Below are 4257 nucleotides of genomic sequence, written 5' to 3' on the forward strand. Positions count from 1 at the left end.
CGGCCAAAAGAGAGACTGAACCTAGAGTTACCGAGTCGGTGAGTGGCACTGACACTGTGGCAGCTTGGCAAATGGCCTTCAGGATAAGTCATCCACAACTTTAACTTCCTCAACCTGGCAAAACTCTGCCCTCGGCCTTACTGACACAGGCTTGGCGGTCATATTACAAACTGCACTCGCAACCTCACAATATTAGAATGCTGATTGCACCTTACAACCATTGGACCTATCGTAAAACGAGTGTTACTATCCTCCAGGTTCACTGTAACTACTTCTCTAATATCATGACCTACACCTCTTACTATACCATCTAACATACAGGAACTATAAGGCCCTATGGTAACTTTCTTTATACCGAGAGATCTGACCGAGTATTTACTGCTCTGTATTGCGTTTATCGCTACCTGCCATCCATGTGGTACAGTTTCAGAGTCCTTCAATAACAAGACCTCCTTGCATGGTCTAATAATATAAGTATCTATAATAACAGGACACTCACGATTGTATTAAGTATCCGGTACTATCAACACTGGTACAGGTATCCCAAAGTTATTCAAAAATGGAATCTGGACACATGTCTCTATGTAGCCTAAATAACTCAGCCTTGTACCATCTGCTACCGTTACCTCAAGACCCAGCCTATCTAAGTCCAACAACTCTGGTCTATCCTTTAATTGTAAATATCTCAGGTTGGATAAGGTAGTTACCATTGATCCACTATCAATAAAAGCTTTCTCTTCTCCATCCTATCAAACACTGAGTGGGCCTTATTTATCTTCACAAGGGTTTCCACATGGCTTAGCGTTCAGCATACAGGGAGTGGGACGACTGGTTCGCCCGTTGTCAGTATAATGTGACCGGGTGGGGTGTGTTGCTTGGTGTCTTCGGCGGCATGCTTCAGTGATATAGCACTATAAAAAGGGCAACAGTTCCACTATACAAGACACAACACGAACATACCGCAGTCTCCCAGTACACTCACCTCGCACAATATACAAGCACCACACCGCATACATGGGAGGCCGTCCTTGCATGACCATAGCTGTTAATAGGACGTTAATAAGTCAAACAAACAAACAAACAAACAAGCTGTAGAAACCTTCAGGCGTTTGGGTCCTTGTGACCACCTTGTTTACCCTTGTAACCCTGACCTTTCTGACCTTGACCAGACTGTCCTCTTCCTGAATTACCTTGACCATAGTTACCACCTTTCCTACCTTGGTAATTACCGTTATTATGATGTTTCATGTCCAAACTATTTAATTAGTCTAACACCTTGGCAAACTGATCATTTACCTTTTCATCCAGTTACTCAAACTTTTTGTTAATTTTTTTCCTAATTCCTCTAAAGAACTAGATTGCTCGCCTGTTGCACCCTGAACAGAATGTTGCTGTGCCTTCTTACTAGTACTACCTGAACTAGCTCTACCACTGTTGTTAATATTCATCTCGCTCTCTACAATCCTAAACTCCCTTAACAACTGGTTATAATCCATCACAGTATCAAATTTGTGTCGGGTCTGACTCTTTAATTTGTCACACGAAAGGGAAGACCAGAACTTCCTACGAAGCAAATCATTCTTCGAATTAATATCCAGGTGACCATGTTCTACAGCTACCTGTAACATACCATCCAAACGACAACAAAACTCGATAACATTCTCTCCTGGCTTCTGATATGAATTAAAGAACCCATGCATTATCATATCCTTAGTACGCACATCCCCATACAAGATATCAAACTTGCTCAGAATCTCTGGAAAACTATGCTGGTTATCAACCCCCATCAGAGCTAACCTTGCACCCCCTATAGGGATCGCCGTATAGCTTGACCTAACGTACTCTCAGATATTTCAGGATCATCAGCCAAATACTGAACCTCATATCTCCATTCCCGGTATGTAACTTCATTCTTTTGGGGTGGTTGATCTCCCGAAAATGTGGAAATATTAGGGACATCCCCACTACGAGGCCTTGACATCGTTTCCTCTAACCCATGCCCAAACTGTTGCTACATGCAATGTAACAGGGTGCAGGATTTACAATGAATTTAATACCTGCCTCTGCCAGGGATCGAACTCGGAACCTCTGGATTACTAGTCTGACGCTAAACCGCTCGAGCTAAAGAGAAGTTCTCTCTAGCCGAGCGATATATTGCGGTTAGTATTGACCAGGGTCACAACGATATCTTCGCAGGTATCATGAAGTATCATTTCCGAGTCCCTACATGGGCGCCAATGTAACAGTGTCCAGGATTTACAATAAATTTAATACCTGCCTCTGCCAGGGATCGAACTCGAACCTCTGTATTACTAGTCTAACGCTCAACCAATCGAGCTTAAGAGAACTTCTCTCTAGCCGAGCGATATATTGCGGCTAGTATTGACCAGGGTTACATATATACAACCGAAATCAGTTTTGCTTTAAAAACCGGCCCTGAAAGTAGGGCTTTAGAATTTTACCTGCTGCCCCTATTGCATGATCATAAAAGGCTACTAAATTTAGGATCTTATCTTTTCTCTTCTTCCTAACTGACTTTATCTTTCCTAATGCCTCTCTTGGCATCGCGTCACTTTTGGCCTTGAGTTGAGTGTTCGCCCTCGTGAGGAAGACTCTAGGTTCTGTCCCCTGGCCGAGACACATATAAGTCTATAAACATGGTAGTTTCAGCTCCTGCTAAGCGCTCAGCATACAGGGAGTGGGACGACTGGTTCGCCCGTTGTCAGTATAATGTGACCGGGTGGGGTGTGTTGCTTGGTGTTTTTGGCGGCATGCTTCAGTGATATAGTACTATAAAAAGGGCAATAGTTCCACTATACAAGAAGACACAACATGAATATACCGCAGTCTCCCAAAACACGCACCTAGCACAACATACACGCAACACACCGCATACATGGGAGGCCGTCCTTACATGACCATAGCTGTTAATAGGACGTTAATAAATTAATCAAACAAGCAATCATTCTGTGTCCTCAACCATTTTGATTACGACACCACCTTTCCTTCTTTTCATCACTGACGCACCGTCAGTTCCTATGGCGATAATTTTCCTCTGCCATTGGTTTCCAAACCTTTCACTAAGCAAGGATTTAATGGCACTCAAGATGTGGGAGGCATCGGCTTTTGGAACAAAAATCACCCACCCAAAAAATGTAGATACCTTAAACAAAACAATTCAAGTTTTATCAATATTATTTTTGTTTGAATGATCAATGATTTCTTATCATCTATGTTCTGAGAAAATGGATGAAAAAGATGGATGGAACTGTCAGTACTCATTGCTAGTACATACCTCACATTTATGGGGAAAACGCAGAAAAAACTATTTCTGCCCCCTTTGAGGAACAGTCTGTTGCACACTTATTACGGACAAGAACTTTGCTTGGCTCACTGCTTCCTCCTGTTCACGTCTTCTCTTCTCAGCAAGTACATCGATAAATTTTTGACAGTACTTGTCATCCTACAGTCGATGCCTTTCACTTGGAAAGGAAGTCGAAAATGTAAATGTAGACGCACGACAGAGGAAGCACGCAACAGACAAAAGGCGATAAGAAAAGGTCACTAGAGACTTTGTCTCCGGTGACCTAAAAAAGAGAGAGAGAAACAAATACAGAGGAACTTCCCTAAACCGATCATGGTCGGTGCATACAATTTCGGCCGGTTTAGAGAGGGTTCGGTTTGCAGAAGTAAACTGAATATCGATCATTATGATCCGGATTTTATTGATCGGAAGTCGTTTACTACACTGTACTGCCTAGTGTTCGTAATTACCGACCGATATTAATTGTTAGTATAAATGTTATCACAGAAGTGAAAATCATACGATTAAAAGGAATGGATAACAACAATCTTGACTTTGTTACCGCTTATAAACATAGTTATTTGCTTGAATGCTCTTGGGGATGTTCTCGTCTGAACTAACCTACATACGGCCGATCGCTTCCGGTTACGTAAAGAATCAAATTAAATATGGTCTAATATTACACGATGATCAGTCGATGCCGGGCAGCATTATATGACAAAACAATTCATGGCTTCGGCTTCTTCATACAGATAATTTACGTTATCCGACAACTACATTGTCACAATCCGACTCTATTTCATTATATAAAAGGTGGGTATATTAGTTTAGTATGTGTACGGTACGACGGGTATACGTAAGTATGTGCGTTTACGCTATACGCGATTATACGGCTGGGTCGTTTGGGCTGCCGTAGTGAGTAATCGGGAGTGGGTAGTCCACCCGGCATGATA

This window comes from Argopecten irradians, chromosome 14 (genome assembly GCF_041381155.1).
Source record: "Argopecten irradians isolate NY chromosome 14, Ai_NY, whole genome shotgun sequence".
Classification (NCBI taxonomy): Eukaryota; Metazoa; Mollusca; class Bivalvia; order Pectinida; family Pectinidae; genus Argopecten; species Argopecten irradians.